The sequence below is a fragment of the Oryx dammah genome, unplaced genomic scaffold (assembly GCF_014754425.2).
Source record: "Oryx dammah isolate SB20612 unplaced genomic scaffold, SCBI_Odam_1.1 HiC_scaffold_2, whole genome shotgun sequence".
NCBI classification, from domain to species: domain Eukaryota; kingdom Metazoa; phylum Chordata; class Mammalia; order Artiodactyla; family Bovidae; genus Oryx; species Oryx dammah.
The window spans coordinates 135803756-135821812 of record NW_024070186.1 but is presented as its reverse complement, the minus strand read 5'-3'; positions in this window follow the sequence as shown (position 1 = coordinate 135821812).

The window sequence follows — 18057 nt, the reverse complement described above, 5'->3', positions numbered from 1 at the left end:
AGAGAAAGTTAGAAGATTACTTACAGTGCAAATATAATGTACTGATGCTTTCAACTCCAAGGCATTAGTCTAGATGAAAGAAGCAGATGCAGAGGACATGACTGGAGAACTATGTTGAGAAGCAGGGATGACTCAGGTTTTTGGCTTGAGCAATGGGGTAGACTTTAGTGCTTTTTTTTTTTTTTTTTTAAAACAGGTCTAGGAAGAGATAGACATACTTGTACATAGTGGAGCAGAAGGAGAATGGGAGGGAAGACTACTATTTTGGCCATTTGACTATGTAGGTTTAAAAATACTTGTTATATAAGTCACGGAAAACAAGATGTTCTGTCAAATATCATAATTTCGGCTATATCAACCACAGTTTCCTTGATAATGAAGACAAGAACCAGATTCTCATTTCTGCTGCACCATGTTGAGGTGTTTTTTGAGTAATTCCATATCTTCTATAGATTTTCAACCTCTTGCTCTACCAACTCCTTTCCCACAAAGCATTAATAATATTCATATATCTCTTATTTTGACAGGCAATACATCTCTATATCCTGTGAACCTTTTATTTAATGTCTTCTCCCTTTCACAGCTAAGTTCCTCAAAAAAGAGAATGAATTTGTCCATTTGAACTTTTCCATTTATTTTTAATTCTTCTATACTACTGAGTGGATATTTCTACTTCACTCCATTACTGAAACCAAACTCACAAACATCCCCAAGAAACTTAACTGTAACACTTTATGGATTATTTTGGCAAGAGTCATTACTAGCTTCTTCTCCACTTAAATGTGATGTTTCTGCACATCACTACTGCTAATTTTATTCTTTCTCTTCTCAATACTTCACCATGAGTAATATTAACACTCCACATATTAATTGCTTATGACAAACAAATTTATTTCTTGAATCCTCTCCTATTTTCAAGCCTGTAGGCCCACATATTCAACTGGTTACTTGGCATCTCCAATTGGCAGTCCTGTTTATACTTCAAACAAAGCATGGCTGAACCCTGAACTCCCTACCTTCACTTCCAAACCTTCCTTCCTATTCATATTGGTGGGTAGCATCACTCTCTACTCATTGTCTCATGATTTGCTTGAGAATCAACCTTACTTCTGCATTTCTACATCTTCCAAGTGTTATCACTGACCCACTCTTGTCAACTCTGCTTCATTAACATATCCTGTGTGCTTCAGTTCTTTACATCCCAATGCACTCTGGACTTATTTCATGTATCAATATGACCTTGATAGAAACATTTCATTTTTTCTTATTTGCTTCCTCTATTTCCCCTCTGCATTGACTCCAAGGGTCTCTTTTGAAATTATACAGTACCGTTGCTCTCTGGTTGAAAACCCTTTAAAAGGCCTTTAGTACTCAAAAGAAAAACCTGTGGACTCTAGCATGGCTTCTAATCACTTTCAAGATCTGAGCCCTCCTTTACATCCTTATCTTCATTCTTGCCAGTGTCAGTGCATGTGCGTGCTCAATCATGTCTGACTCTTTGTAACCCCTTGCACTGTAGTCCACCAGGCTCCTCTGCCCATGGAATTTTCCAGGCAAGAACACTAGCGTAGGGTGCCATTCTGTTCTCCAGGGCATCTTCCCAAGTCAGGGATCAAACCCAGGTTTTTTTATATCTCCTGCATTGGCAGGAGGATTTTTTTTTTTTCACCACTGCATATATCTCACCAAACCCTATGTACCTACTCTAGCAGTAGCATATATGAGATGTTGGTTTTTTTTTCTCCTCTCAAATTTCATCATGTCAAAAATATGGCCCCATCTCTACCCATGAATTATCTTCTCTCTGTCCATCCAGATTCTGCTGGAACTTCTCCACTTAAATGATTATCCCCTGATTGTCCTGGTAGAAGGGATTCTTCTTGATTATTTTACTCCTGTTTCTACTAATTCCCCGTATATTTTATGGAATCCATTGATTCCATAAATCCATTGATTCACTCTACTGGTCTTTTCTTGATAACCCTACTGACCTTGTCAGTATTCAATAAATAATTGATGCTATTCATAAATAACTAAAGAAGAATAATGAATTAATTACAGAACAAATGATATCTCCCAAAATTCTACTAAAAAACTCTAATATTCCTAAATATTGGTTAAAACTCCCCATGACTTATTTCCTTAGACCATTTTAATATATAGTTCACTGACAATCATGCACCTACCATAAACAGTCTAACACGAAAAGAACAAAATGTCAACATAGGACAAGCCTATTAGGTCAACTATTGACAGACATAAGCCATTTCGTGGACTTTGGCTATAGCTAAACTTGAGAAAACAACTCCAAGTTAAACTTTGAACATCAGAGTTTAGGGAGAAGGAAAGTGACTGAAATAAACTGCATATTCAGCTTAAATCCAAATGGTGCTATCTTTAGTTACAGCTTAAAATTGCATTAGCTGTCTTGTTTCTTATTGCCAAAGCCAACCATAGGCAAAGATGTGAATTGCTTCAGGTCTTCAGCAAACAGTGATTTTTAAAAACATATGTAATGTTATTCATGTGGTTGAGTCAGAAATACACTTATCCAGTGGTACAGATGGAAATGATTTGTTCTGGAAACTGAGATAGCTTTATTATTTTACCATTTTTACCTACAAAAATAAGTTCATGTGCCAGTACATATGAGGAACCTCAGACCAAAAATATACCCAGACATCTTTGAATCTGAACGCCATCACTTTCACTTTTCACTCTCATGCATTGGAGAAGGAAATGGCAACCCACTCCAGTGTTCTTGCCTGGAGAGTCCCAGGGATGGGGGAGCCTGGTGGGCTGCCATCTCTGGGGTCGCACAGAGTTGGACACGACTGAAGTGACTTAGCAGCAGCAGCAACCATCATATTAAGCTCTGAAATTTACTTTGCACCACTATATTAATTATATTTGAGTTTCTGTTTTAATTTTTAAAATATATACAATATATAAACTCATGTTAAGTGTAAAAGGTTCAGACAATACATATGTATTTAATATAAAATTTTCCCTTCCTCCTTTTCTTCAATTTTATTCCATTCCTCATAAGTAAGAGTTTCGTGCACATCATTCAAGTTATGTTACACAATTACATATGTCATTTTTAACATACATATGATTAATTATTGGCTTTCCCAGTAGTTCAGCAATAAAGAATACCTGCAATGGAGAAGACATGGGTTTGATTCCTGGGTCAGGAAGATCCCCCAGAAGAGGGCACAGCAAACCCACTTCAGTACTCTTGACTGGAGAATGGACTGAGGAGCCTAGTGGGCTACATTCCATATGCTTGCAAAGCGTCAGACACAACTAAAGGGACTGAGCACACACGCATGATTAATTATATGTATTGACCTATGTCTGGCATTTTCTCTTAATAGGACTGTCAAGAAAATTGTTGAAGGATGATTTTAAAATTCAGCCTAACAATTCCATTTCTGCAAAAGAAGGCAGAAACAGTGTTTTTTTCTTACAGGATTGTTAGAAATAATGAAGTAGAGGAAACAATATAAACATCTAACAATATGAGAACATGTTAATATATTGTGATTTATTCATACTATGTAAAAGTAATGGACTTACTTACATACTTACAAGCTATATATTTTATTCTCCTGGAAATATTAATTCAGCTTTGTTTGTAAACAACATGCCTCAATAACAAGTCTAGTGAAAGACTATCAATAATTGTAAGCTCTTCAACATCAGAAAAATTCTTAAGGCAGCAAGAATTTCTGGTAGATATCAGATTGAAAAAGGATTGGATTTAGTTTTTCTTAGAACACTTGCCCCTTTGGGGTGTAGTTACAAAGATCACTAGGCTTGGAAAACTGACTTTAGGAAACCAAACTTGCTGTTTCTCAGCCTCAGTTTCTCAACCTCCAAATAGGAATAATAGTAATGAAAAGAATGAAAACACCTAGTGTAAAGGGTCAAACAGTCACTCATCAAATGTGTTTTAAAACTATAATGAAAATACTTCCTCCAATAATTCTTTGATTCCCTCAACTAAATTTTCATTATCTCAGTTCTTTAACACATACCAACTTAATTTATACAGTAAGTAAAGGCAATTGGTTAATAAAACAACAGGTATTTTGTTAAGGATGATCATTTATTAAATAAAATTGCACTTTAAGTGCAGCACAGGTTAAAAGAAAAACTTTTTTAGTGACATTAAGTTCATCTTAATTCACTATTCAGCAATAAGGCATTTTAAAAGGTAAAATAATTTACTTCAAAAAGAATGTTTAATCTTAAAAGACTAAGAACAAAACCTACTGAAAAGAAAAATAGTTCTTCATTTCTGATAATGTTTCCCATATGTTTGTCATTTGTTCATATTTAACCATCCATTTTTATATCTATTGTCATACTACAAAATAAAATACCTGTAAGATATGGGTCTTCTTTCCCTTTTTATCACTTTACTAACTTATCCTATTTATCATTCTCATGGAATGATCCAAATAAATGCAGAACAGTAGAAAAATAAATATTAGTGTTATGTTTATATTACTGTAACTTCTGATAGGATATAAAGTGGTAAAGGTTCAAAAAGTTGCAGTGAACAAAGTTATGCTACCATTGACTCCTCACACTTTTTTTTCAGCCACATCTTAAGGATCTGTTTTTCATGGGTGTGCTAGAGGAGCTAGATGGTGAAGAAGAGACAAAAGGGTGCTCATGGTTTGTCAATTGGCAGGTTCATATTTTGCCTTCTATTAAATAGTACAGAAGGAAAGATCTAGTAATATAAACATCTGGACTCTATTAATCACTGACATATCTAGGCCAGTCCTTATTTCCAAAAAGTAAGGGCAAGGAAATGGGCCCATGTCCCAGGTTATCCAAAATCAATTAATAAATGCAGAAATACTAGATGTGAAACATAATGAAAGAGGAAAAAAAAACTTTTCTAAATCTTCTGAAAATGACAAGTAAACACTGCAAAATTCTTTTAGAATTATGATACAAATATTGAGAAATATTCTCCTTTCAGAGTGTTAGAGAAGAGAAAGCTAAATAATTCACTTAAAGGAGATAAAAAGAAGAGGAAACTATTATGCTGTAATTAAGTATAAATTCATAATCTTATAAATAAAAGATAGTTTCAAATGCAGTACTTTCCTGAAAAGTATCATTTAGTCTATTTCATATTCCCTCCTTTGAGAGATTTCCTGTGAGTCATTTCTCAAAATCAGATTTAATCAAAACATTCTTAAGATGGTGGTTCACGTAAATCAACTCACTTAATTCTCTCAACAGCCCACCAGGGTAGGAATTATTGGCCTCATTTTAATGATGATAAATCTAGGCTTAAAGAAGTTAGCAAACTTGCTTAGAAATAGCAAGTTGCCATTTCAGAGCTGGAATTTGAATTCACCTTTGTTCACTCTAAATTAACAGTCTTTACCACATGACTGTAACTCTTAAAACCCCATATATAAAACCATCATAAGAATGAACATGATTACTTTGCATTCATAGTTTTAGTTGGCACTTATTGGTCAACAGAAATACTCCCATTGGCTATTTGAACGACAGCTTTTATAAAACAGATAATGACCACCACTTAATAAACCTAGCGGTATAAAGTTATTAGATATATCACACTCTTCCCGCATGATGGGAAGGTACAGGAGGCTCTGAAATGAGTGCTGTATTGTTTTTTCTGTTGTTGTTGGGTTGCTCTTTTAAAGAGAAATTCTCTATAATTAAATAGCAATCAGGCACTTAAAAGACAGGCTGATCTCAGTACTGTATTTAAGTAAAGCAGACAAAGATTGCATTTTCCATTCTGTGGTCTGGACACCTGGTGCACAAGCTCAGCCTTGTGCAGGGTCAGCCTAATTAAAACCATCCTTCATGTGCCTGTCACATAAACAAGACTCTGCGTTCTGAAAACTCCATATAACAAAAATACGCAGGGTTTCTTTTCTTAAATTTTCATCACTGTTACGAGTGCCAACATTTCTGTCCTTAGTTCAACTGATCTTGTAGACATTTCCATCACTTTTTAAACATCATTTTTCACTTAATAAAAGTACCTTGCATTAGCAAGATTTAATTATGTTATGCAAAAGCCACAGGGATAATTATAATTTATCCAGGCACTCTTAAACTGTATTAAGGGAAATGTGTTACAGACCTGATGAGAAAACTCACATACCATTATCCCATCTCAACAGCTGCTTAGCTAAATCTTGCTATAGTAAAATCTCAGTTATCATCCCATCATTTCTAGCCTGCCATGTTTTTTTTTTTTAATTTCTACCAATTTAAAAGAAATATTTTAAATTGTCATTTCTAGACCTTTGTAATGTGATTAAATCTGTTCACTAAACCAAACATGTTCTTATCCTAACATGATTTAAGATTGCACTAGCTACATATTTACAATTTTATTTAACTAATCACATGCATTTGCTGAACATCTCCTACATTATCAGTGTTTCCGGAACTAAGGACCTCTAAGTATTCTGCTACATTGTCATAAGCAACTAAATCCTAGCATGGAGAAAATACTTTACTGTATATGTCCAATTTCCATACCTTGATTTGCCCAACTTACTTATAACTGACAGCAAAATGTCAAAGTTTCAAGCTTGGAAATCTACTCATTAGATCACTATAAGTGACAACAGAGGCATTCCTTCTTAGAGCAATATTAAATTCTTTCTAATTGTAACTCAGTCCTTTGTCCAGCAGAATTTTCACTTATCCAAAGTCCTTGTAGGCCGGTATTTCCACCACTTCTGTTGGAAATTTCCTCCATGACTGCACAAATTTCACCACTAGATTGTATTTCCTGACTTTCAGTTCATCTTCTTCCTCATACTTATTAAGCTGCAGACAGTTATCTTAGATTCATAAGACCTAAAATTAATTTTGCTTTGTTTTAGCAGTCTGGAGGAATGAACAGTCATTTGTAAATTTCCCCTGAATAACGCACTTGTTCTTAAAAGCTTGTGAATTGTAGCCATTGAATGATGGCAATATTACTGCGTTTGACAAGCAAGGGAAAAATTACAAGAGTAGCTAAAATGCTTAATATTTTCTAGGCACATTAGGAAACTTAAAGTTTTTCTCTTTGGAAAAAAGTACAGGTGAATGAAAAATCTACTCTTGTAAAAGAACCAGAAGACAAATCCTACTTATTAAAGGAGTTGTAAAAAGATAGGAAAACAAAACAAAAAAAAACAAACCAAATACACACTCTTACATGTACTCATTCATCCTAACTAATATTTTGACTGATTATCTACCAAATCCTTGTGTACTTTCGAGACACTTGGCAAAGTTTAACTACTCTAACTTCAAAGTATGCCCATAAATCTTAATTGGGAAATGCATTGTTTAATAATAAATATTTTGTCCTACTCAAATCATGCCAATATGAAATTCACTATATTTTATATATCAAATACCATAACTACCCACTTTACTTCACCAAAGTATTTATCCAGTTATTATACACACAAACTTAGCTCCTGACGTTTTCACTTCTCACTTTCTAATTTTTTAAATTTTTGTTTCTTTTTCTAAGTAATAGTTATCTTACAAAGTCCTTCTGCAATAAGATCCTACAAGGTAGGAGAAATTGTCATTAGGAACAACCACACCCAAAATAAATCAACAAGGAAAAATTCCAACAAGGAATTTTTTTCCTTCAATTGCTTATTATTTAAAAGTAAATGGGAGTCAGCCTTTATTTTATCAGGAAAAAAAAAAAATAGAAGTATTCTTAACTGTAGTTTTAACTCAAACAAACAAACTTCAAGAAGAATGCCTACTTATCATTTTCAACCTAATCCTCAAATCACAGATTCATAAGATAACTTTGAAGAAATACCAAAATCAAACACCAAGAGATTTACAAAACATTAGCGGAACTAAAAAGCCTCTTGATGAAAGTGAAAGAGGAGAGTGAAAAAGTTGGCTTAAAGCTCAACATTCAGAAAACTAGGATCATAGCATCCGGTCCCATCACTTCATGGGAAATAGATGGGGAAACAGTGGAAACAGTGTCAGACTTTATTTTTTGGGGCTCCAAAATCACTGCAGATGGTGATTGCAGCCATGAAATTAAAAGATGCTTACTCCTTGGAAGGAAAGTTATGACCAACCTAGATAGCATATTCAAAAGCAGAGACATTACTTTGCCAACAAACGTCCATCTAGTCAAGGCTATGGTTTTTCCAGTGGTCATGTATGGATGTGAGAGTTGGACTGTGAAGAAGGCTGAGCACCGAAGAACTGATGCTTTTGAACTGTGGTGTTGGAGAAGACTCTTGAGAGTCCCTTGGACTGCAAGGAGATCCAACCAGTCCATTCTAAAGGAGATCAGCCCTGGGTGTTCTTTGGAAGGAATGATGCTAAAGCTGAAACTCCAGTACTTTGGCCACCTCATGCGAAAAGTTGACTTATTGGAAAAGAGTCTGATGCTGGGAGGGATTGGGGGCAGGAGGAGAAGGGGACGACAGAGGATGAGATGGCTGGATGGCATCACCAACTAGATGGACGTGAGTCTGAGTGATCTCCGGGAGTTGGTGATGGACAGGGAGGCCTGGCGTGCTGCGATTCATGGGGTCGCAGAGTCAGACATGACTGAGCGATTGAACTGAACTGAATTGAACTGAGTGGATGGTTTTAAGTAGAGTGGTATGATATTCTAATAATTGCAATATGGGAAAAAATAATAATTCTATGGCAGCAACCAACTATAGAATACAATTCCTTTCTTTCTTTGTCCTTATCACTGATTCAGCATTTTACTTTAGAGAAAGGCATCAACTGTATCATTCTCCCAGGTGCTGAAAATTTAGACTGGTAGTCTGGGTTCAAAGGCTACTTTACAGAGCTTTGAATGACCAAAAGATACAACGTAGGACATGGGGATGAAGTCAGCAGAGATAGGCCAATAGTATAAAAACACTGGAGAGACCCAAGAGTACTTCATACCTTTCCTCTATGTATGCTGAAACAATTTTGTCCTTAAAATAACTCTATGCAGGGGATAGAGTGGTTTTCATAGATGAAAACTATGAACTCAGACAAATTTCATGGTCAGCCAGAGAATAACCTAAGCTAAACCCATATTTTCTGATAACGAATCAGTCTTTTTCCACTCACTTTACCAAAAGAATACCATCAATGAACAGGAAGGAACAAATGTAATCTCAGACACTTTTAGGATATCCTGCCCTCTTTTCAGTTTTGAAAATGTATCCATTAGTATCCTGAGCCATATAGCAAATTCCCATTGGCTAATTAACCTAGAGGGGTGGGGAGGGACATGAGGGGGAGTTTCAAAAGGGAAGGGGTTTATGAATACCTATGGCTGATTCATGTTGTGGTTTGACGGAAAACAGCAAAATTCTGTAAAGCAATTATCCTTCAATAAAAAAATAAATTAATTTTAAAAATGTATTCATTAGTAAATGGAAAACTACACATTAGATCAAAGCATTTTAAGAATTCATAAATGCTAACCATTATTGTAACTGAAACCATTTGAAACATGTATTATGAGATACAAACTTTTATTATAATTAATGCACTTTCATTTGAATGTTGCTACTGTACTGTATTTCCAATTGGTAGTCACAGCTTATTTTAAATGTAGCATAAAACTTGCTTAATGGAAGTAAGATGATTTCACTGAAAGTTGGAGTAATTTTAAAGTAAATTATCAATCTAAAAATTACACATTAATTATAATGCCATGGTTGTCATCTAAACTTTGTTACCTCTTCTCTGCAGGACTTGATGAAGATCTTCTGTTTTGACCTTAAAAGGGTTTGGCTATCTTCTAGGAGGAGTACAATTTTCATTAGTTAATGGAAAATTTTCCTTAGAGTACAGCACCTGGAAACCAGGCTTCAACTATTCTCCACCAACATTTTTTGATCTTTACATCTGATAATTTATTGCTAGCAAGTCTATTGGGAGTTCAAGAGGCTATATTACTTCTCAAACATTTAAATACTTGCATCATAAGAAATGGGGAGAAGTGGCCCTCAAAACACTCATTCCTGGAGAGCATTTTAAGTAATGAATATTCTTGAGCATACAGAGGAGACTCCACGTGCCACTTGAGAACTGAATTCCTACCCTGTTCTTCCCCAAGTATCACAGAACTAAAAGAACTCATGGAGACTTCAAACTCTCTAAAGTTAATTACCTTTCTACATAATTTTGAAACTATCTATATTCTGACAGTAAGTCTAGAAGAGAATGTGGCGTGAGAATTTGGTCAAGGGAAGGTACTTAGAAATAAAAGAAATATATTTGCTTAGGACTGAAAGGATGGAAGGGGATCTAACTCGTATTATTTCTTGTTATGAAATTGTTTTTCAGTTATGAGTTCACACAGTTCTGATGTGGAACCACTGTACATCGATTCAACTCACACTCTGTTTTACAGAACTCAGCCACATTGCCATATTCTGCTCAGGTGACCCTGGGAAACGTGATAGATTTGTGACCCTGAAAGAAAAGTTTGAATCACTTATTCTAATAACACACTTCTATTTTCATTACACATTAATATCGCTTGAAATTGTTTTTCAAAATATGGTAATTTGTTACTACATTAGAACTTAGATATCTCTGTTGCTCTTCTCAAGTTCAAGGCCTCCAGAGATGTCACTGCTCAAACCCCGAAAAAGTTCTTGCTTTGGCAGCTGTTACCAGTCCTTTAGCTAATGAGATCAACCAAAAGTGCTCTTTGAACTCTTCAAATAATTCCCAAGGATTAACCATCAAGAACATTCTGTCAGTGGAATGCAAAAATCTCTGGATATACTCACCAACACAAACAATCTCAAATCCACTTTTTTCAAATGTTTTTGGATTAACTGTTCTCTCATTTTCATTCCTACTGCCTTAATTCAAGTAGCTCCCTGTTACTCTCTTCACTAATTTCTTTCCATATTAACATATTCTGAACACTGTTTTCTTTCTTAAGCATATGCTGCTGATTTTGCAATGACTCTTGAACGATAAATACTGTGTTAGACGTGAAAGTGAAAGTGTTAGTTGCTCAGTTGTGTCTGACTCTTTGTGACCCCATGGACTGAAGGCTCTTCTGTCCATGGAATTCTCCAGTCAAGAATCCTGGAGTGGGTGGTCATTTCCTTTTCCAGGCGATCTTCCTGACCCAGGGATTGAACCCAGGTCTCCTGCATTGCAGGCAGATTCTTTATCATCTGAGCCACCCAAGAAGCCGTAACAGAGTGCTTAGGGTGTTATATTGTCATCCCCAAGTGTCTTCCAGACATCTTTATCTCTACACCCAGCAGACTGTTTGACAACTACCAGTTACCATGTCAGTGTTCATGCTCTCCACGGCTGCCTGGTGGTGAGCCCCCACCTATGCTTCAAGTTCTGCTCGAACCTTGTAAGAGACTCTTTACCCCTCTAATACAGAACCTAATACATCTGGCCTCACACTAACGTTTATTTATGTGTAGTTCTACCTTAGAATGTGAGGGCAGATAGTATGTCTTACTCATAAAGGTTTTCTCCACAGTACCTGACTTGAAGATTTGTAATTACAAAAGAAATATGTTATTTGAATAAGTGGTTCATGTTTTTGTTTCAGGGACACAGATAGACCATATTTCCCAGATTCACTTGAGCAAAGTATGGTCATGGGGCTGAGTTCTGAAGAACTCAGAGTATGGGTAGGATCAATGACAACACTTCCCCACCAGAACCGTACGATCCTCTCATGTGTGAACTCATAATTTGGGGCTGTGGGAGTTGATGTTGGTGGACCCGCAAGAGAAAGGATCTTGAGCATAAAGGTGCCCAAAAATACCACCCTGGACTCTGCTCTAAGTTCTAAACTTCTAAGATGCTGGGGTTTTATCTATTACTTCAGCACATGCGGCCTTATGAGCCTAAGACTGCTGATTGATCATCTAATTATTACAGTGGAAAATAACAAATCATGGTGGCAATGATCTTATTTTTGGGATATACTTGCTGGAATGACCCTGCTTTGAGTAGAATGGCCATCACATCTTTTCTCCAGTGTTGAACCCACCCCTGTGCTATTGCTTGGATCACAAAGTTTCTCCATTTGGACACACTTACTCTTCTAGGTATTGCTACATCTACATGGAATTGGTCCATAGACCTTCCCGATAGTACTGGATCCATTTGGCTAGACTTTAAATCTGTAGCCATATGTCTCAGTCCTTTCTATCACTCAAGGCCTAGCAGATGCTTTGCTCTTACACAATGCTTATTATCAAGTCTTTCAGAATGTTTTTGCCTTGTTATATATTTCCATAGCATTCATTTTATAACACTTCATGTTATAAATGAGTCTTTACATTCTGCCTTTTCTATAAAGTGTCAAAGAAACTGTTACTTAACCCACCCTGCAACCCACTCCAGTGTTCTTGCCTGGAGAATCCCAGGGACGGCGGAGCCTGGTGGCCTGCAGTCTATGGCGTTGCACAGAGTCAGACACGACTGAAGCAACTTAGGAGAAGGAGGAGGAGGAGGAGGAGGAATGTCACTGTACTACATGTGAGTGAGATTTATCCTCAGATATTTTTCTGTGGATCTCAAAGCACCTGCCAGAGTGGCTGGAGAGAGTCTGGGAATGTAGCTAGTCTGTTCCTGAACTGCTGATTCACAACATGTAGCATTCTTCCCTGTAAAAAAATTAAAGCATTTAGGCTAATCCTAAAAAGAGCTAATCAAGCTCAATAGTGATTATTCGAAAACATTAAAAATAAATGGGATATAGTAGCCTTATAAACAATAGTCACACTTTCTGCAAAATTAACTAAAATGAGGCAAGAACTTTTTGAGAGAGGCAACATTGTTTTAGTTATCTTTGATCTATGTGTTTATTGTTGTTCAGTTGCTCAGTCCTGTCTGACTCTTTGTGACCCCATGGAGTGTAGCCCGCCAGGATCTTCTGTCCATGGGATTTTCCAGGCAAGAACACTGGAGTGGTTTGCCATTTCCTCCTCTAGGGGATCTTCCTGACCCAGGAATTGAAACCAAGTTTCCTGTATTGGCAGGTGGATTCTTACCTCTGAGTCACCCAGGAAGTCCCGATTCTTGTATCTATCTGTCTATATATGTTATGTTCCAAAATGTATGATAAATGCAAATTTCCCCTATTTAAAAAATCAAATCCCTTTAATCTAAAAGCACTAGAGGAAGTCAATTCTTCAAATTTTCCTAAAGGTTAACATTATTTTGAAGCTACATGGTTCATGATTCATGAATAATCTTTTAAAAATAAAATTGTAAAGACTATGCATTTGGTTCCTCATCTTTAATTGTGTCTGCTGAAATTTTCAACTCAGAATTCATTTTATCTGAATCCAATTCAAAGTATTTCAGCAATTTATGCAGATAAAATAATACAGCATTCCATAATGTGTGTCAATCAATCTACATGCACATGTTTGTGCATGTGTATCAAGCATCAGTGTGCTTTTCTAAATTTCTGTTTCAAACTAGTCATTTCTAATCATCCAATAGATAATTAAATTGATTTGCTAAATGCATAACAGTGATTAAAAGGTTAATAACATTTAGTAAGCATTGATCATTTTTTCTATCCACAGGAAAAAAGAATTCTAAATGTTGATTAAAGTGTTCTAAACCTGGATGTTTTGAGCCATATTCCTGTGACATTTTCCCCTATGTAATTTCTAGTGCATAAACAGTACAAATGAATATTGATTGTAAAAACCTTCCTACATTGCATTGTGATATCCTCCCTTCAAGAACATATGAAATCTAATCCTACTAATTTGCATCTGACTGACAAGAAAATATTGATTGAGAAGGTGAGACCAATCAGAAAGCCAATTATTGGTATATATGAGATATCTGAATTTAACATGGAAAATACTGATGTCAAAGAATACCATAATTAGTTTTGAGGTTGCCATGTTTACCTCTTCTTTATTGAGGGAGACATTTCACAGAAATTGGAGTGAAATTCTGCTAAAGGGTGGACTGTGTTAGCAGTGGGGAATAAATAGTGTAGGAGAACCTTAAAGCACTAGAAATGGCAGTACAATCAGAGTAATGAAAGATTGTGCAGAGATCTGAAGGCAAAAAGGCATTTCATTTCAAAGTAACAAATTATAAGATACAAATGCAGAAATCAGCTATATCTCCCAAAAAGAAAAGACCAAAAAAAATGGGTTAATGCAACTGAAAGGCCAAACTAAAATCATACAGACCCTCGTGCACTTACGGGAAAGACAAACCAATAAAAATATTTCATGGAAAAGTAAATACTAGGCTTCCCAGGTGGCTCAATGGTAAAGACTCTGCCTGCCAATGCAGGAGACACAAGAGATGTGGGTTTGATTCCTGGGTTGAGAAGATTCCCTGAAGGAGGAAATGGTAACCCACTCCAGTATTCTTGCCTGGAGAATTTCATGGACAGAGGAGTGTGGTGGGCCACAGTCCATGGGGTCACAAAGACGGACACAACTGAACGACAGAGCACAAGAAGAATGATCTTGCTTGAAGACAAGTAAATAACAATACCTCAAAAAAGCTAAATTAGATATATCTGGGATTAATCCATGAACTAGAAAATTAACAGAAACTATGAATAGTTTTATAAAAAGAAATGTAAAGGCATGAAAGAAAATGCCTCAATGTCATAATGTCAAGGTTTTAGTGTCAAAAGGCAAAAGTCCTCATAGGCTTGGCCATGATTTCTCTATATTGGTGCCATTTTTGATAAAAAGATGGAGTGTAGGTAGGCATATGAAAATATCCAGGCAAAAAGGACAAAACATGGAAAAAAGAGAATCAACTTGCCACGAAAAACACACCTGCCAAGAAGGACTGTCTACTGTATGATTTAATCTATGGATTAATGGAATATAGACGATGACACATAAGATGCTAAACATTTAGAAAATTAATAAGTAGCTTATAAACTACATGTTTTTCCTAGTGGTTTCTATTTCCTTAGTTATTCCATGAAATAAAAACAGTATTTCTACTAGGGTCCAGCATATTAGTTAAAGAAAAACCAAATGCCAACTCAATAGGTGTTCCCTTATGGTTTTGATTTCTTAATAGTTTTATGACTTTTCTTCATGATTTCATAACTGGGGCAGTGAATTTACAATCCTACATAACAAACCAACACATAAAATATGAGGAAGTCAACTAAATTAAAAATTTGGAATTCTGGACATCAAGTTAATATGAAAGAAAACTGTCCTGAAAAAAAGTAACCTAAAACACATTTCTCAGTCACTCTACAAACTCAAGATTGATCTTGAACTGCATGTGGTTACCTAGTTCTTCTCACCTGAAGGAAACCATTCCTTTTGTCATTGGAATAGACATTATGCTTCATCACTTAAATTAGTAGTCCCCCAACTTTTTTGGCACCAGGGACCTATTTCATGGAAGACAATTTTCCCATGGACTGGAGTAGGGGGATGGTTTCAGGATGATTCCAGTACATTACATTTACCATACATTTTGTTCCTATTATTATTACATCACCTCTACCTAAAATCATCAGGTATTAGATCCCAGAGTTGGGGCCCCCTGACTTAAAGCACTCTCATTATGACCTCTCTTACCTAGCCTACTTGGAGAAAGAAATGGAAACCCACTGTAGTATTCTTGCCTGGAGAATTCCATGGACAGGCATGGTGGCCTACAGTGTATGGGGTGGTAAAGAGTTAGATGTGACTGAGTGACTAACACTACTACTAGTATCTAGCCTATCACCCACATCCCGAGTAATCCAAGCAGAGAGTCAATCCCGTGACACACTTCTCTCTTATTCTTAAGATTTTTCGTGTATGCTGGAGGTTTTCCACAGCACCTCTACACTTATATAATTCGTCTCAAGAAACTGACACAATCCACACAACTCTCATTCTCAGTAGCTTTCCTGATTCTTGAGAAAAAATGAGGTCATCCTACTTGAACTCTTTGCACTTGTGCCCATCAATCATACCTGTTGCTCTAGCACTAGGACCTGCAACACCCTCATCTCTACATGCATCTTCTCTTTAGGCTACAATCATCATCAATTTTCTCCACCAAATCCTTAAAAAGATAACTCTCCTTTAACTCTGAATCTCCTAATTAGCAACTTTCCTCATCCGTTTTCAACCAATATTCAAGACTTTCAACTCAACTATGAATTTTTCCCTAAAGAGAGAGATCTCAATATTTTGTCTTTCAAAGGACCCTTTTCAATTTTTAGCATAAGAGATGTTCCCTGGCTGGTGTATCTGAAATAGCACTTCTATTTTTTTCTTCTTAGGACTTATTACTTTCTAATATTATGCCACAAACATTTATCTGTTAATTCGTTCAATCTATCTTTTCTTTCTAGAATATAAACTACTTGGTAGTGAATTTCTTTTAAATGGCTATAACCTCATCACATAGTAGGGAGAGCTTCCCTGGTGGCTCAACTGGTAAAGAATCTGTCTGCAATGCAGGAGACCTGGATTCGATCCCTGGATTGGGAAGATACCCTGGAGAAAGGAACAGCTACCCACTCCAGTATTCTGGCTTGGAGAATTCCATGGGCAGTGGAGCCTGGCAGGCTACACAGTCCATGGGGTCACAGAGTTGGTCACGACTGAATGACTTTCACTTTCACTTTGATCACATAGTATAATGACCAAAGAAATTGCTCAATAAATATATTAAATAGGTATACACACACACACACACACACACACACACACACATCCCTTTCTAATCAGTAAGTGTTTTTTTAACATAAAATGTTGGTTAGTTATTCTCCCAAAATTCATTCTTCCTCTCTTTCTAATCACATGGCCACCCAAGTGGAAACTACATTTCCCAGTTTTCTTGCTTCCAGCCATGGCTGTGTGACTAAATTTAGGTGAGTAGAACAAAGCAGAATATCATATATAATTTCTAGGCTGTCTTCCACTTAAGGGCAGGATGCTGCCCCTGCACCTTGGTTCTTTTTCTCTTCCTGGGTTCCCGAGTGACGTGGAAGAGCAGAGTGGTCCCCTGGCATACATGGACTGGCTTACAGCATGAGAGAATAAAGTTTTATTTTATTTGAGGAACTTGACTTTGGAATCTTTTTCTTTTAACTACTAAGCTTTTAACACACTTGGTTTCTATGATTCTCTCTGCTATTTTTCTGGTCATTCTTTATTTCCTTTTGAACTCTTCCTTCTCTATTTGTTCCTTAAATACTGATTTTCTCAAGGGTTCTTTTCTGGCCAACTACAGGCTTTTTTTTTTTTTTTTTTAACTCCAGCTTTACTGAAATATAATTGACATATAACATTTTATAAATCTAAGATATAAAACATAGTAGTAGTGTTAGACTCTCCGTCATGGCCGATTCTTTGCAACCCCATGGACTGTAGCCCACCAGGCTCCTCTGTCCATGGGATTCTCCAGGCAAGAATACTGCAGTGGGTTGCCATTCCCTTCTCCAGGGGATCCTCCTGACCCAGGGTTAGAATCCAGGTCTCCTGAATTGCAGGCAAGTTCTTTACCATTTGAGCTACAGGGAAGCTCCAACATAATGACGTAATATATGTACGTATACACTGTGAAATGATTACCACAATGCTTACTTAACATTCATCACCTCACATATTTAACAATTTTTTTTCTTGTAATGAGAAGCTGTAAAGTCTACTCTCCTAACAACTTTCAAATATGCAGTATTGTTAACTATGGTCCCCATGCAATACATTACACCCCAAGATTTATCTATTTTATAACTGGAAGTTTGTACCTTTTAATCACCTTCATTTATTTCCCCCTCTCCCTTACCCTTTACCACCAGTCTGTTATGTTTTTATACGTTTGGTTTTAGATTTCATATATAAGTGAAATCATACAGCATTTGTCTTTCTCTCTTTGACATTTCACTTACTATAATACTCTCAGGATTCATCCATCTTGTTGCAAATGGCAGGATTTCTATCTGTTTCTATAACTGAATAATTAACTACTGTTCTTAGTTTAACCTAGTGATTCTTAAATGTTTTAGTCAATGACAAGTTTGGTAATTTAATG